The following is a 1234-nucleotide window of genomic DNA, read 5'->3' as shown; positions in this document are numbered from 1 at the left end:
AATATCCAAGACAACAAAATCAACGGGGACAAGGTTATTGTTAACCATAATATGAACATTATCAACTCTCCCCAAAGGTTTCTTTTTAGCATTATCAGCGAGATTAACATCCAGATAACAGTTTTTCATTGGTGGCAAGTCAAGCATATCATAGACTTTCTTAGGCATAACAGAAATACTTGCACCAAGATCACATAAAGCATTACAATCAAAATCTTTGACCCTCATTTTAATGATGGGCTCCCAACCATCCTCTAGCTTTCTAGGAATAGAAGTTTCAAGTTTTAGTTTTTCTTCTCTAGCTTTTATGAGAGCATTTGTAATATGTTTTGTGAAAGCCAAGTTTACAGCGCTAGCATTGGGACTCTTAGCAAGTTTTTGCAAGAACTTTATAACTTCAGAGATGTGGCAATCATCAAAATCTAAATCATTACAATCTAAAGCAATGGGATTATCATCCCCAAGGTTGGAAAAAATTTCAGCAGTTTTATCACAGGCAGTTTCAGCAGTTTTAGCAGTTTCAGGTAATTTTGCGCGCCTTGCACTAGGAGTAGAAACATTGCCAACACCAATTATTTTACCATTGATATTAGGAGGTGCAGCAACATGTGAATCATTAGCATTGCTAGTGGTGGTAATAGTCCAAACTTTAGCTACATTTTTCTCTTTAGCTAGTTTTTCATTTTCTTCTCTATCCCACCTAGCACGCAGCTCAGCCATTAATCTTATATTCTCATTAATTCTAACTTGGATGGCATTTGCTGTAGTAACAATTTTATTTTCAATATCCCTATTAGGCATAACTTTCGATTTCAAAAGATCAACATCAGAGGCAAGACTATCAACCTTAGAAGCGAGAATATCAATTTTATTGAGCTTTTCCTCAACAGCATTTGTTAAAGGCAGTTTGTGTACTAATAAATTCTTTAAGCATAGCTTCAAGTCCAGGGGGTGTATTCCTATTATTGTTGTAATAATTCCCATAAGAATTAGCATAACCGTTACCATTATTATAAGGATATGGCCTATAGTTATTACTAGAATTGTTCCGATAAGCATTGTTGTTGAAATTATTATTTTTAATGAAGTTTACATCAACATATTCTTCTTGGGCAACCAATGAAGCTAACGGAACATTATTAGGATCAACATTAGTCCTATCATTCACAAGCATGGACATAATAGCATCAACCTTATCATTCAAGGAAGAGGATTCTTCAACAAAATTTACCTT

This window comes from Lolium rigidum, chromosome 7 (assembly GCF_022539505.1).
Source record: "Lolium rigidum isolate FL_2022 chromosome 7, APGP_CSIRO_Lrig_0.1, whole genome shotgun sequence".
Taxonomy (NCBI): Eukaryota; Viridiplantae; Streptophyta; class Magnoliopsida; order Poales; family Poaceae; genus Lolium; species Lolium rigidum.
The sequence above is the reverse complement of the archived record's forward strand: the minus strand, read 5'-3'. Positions refer to the sequence as shown.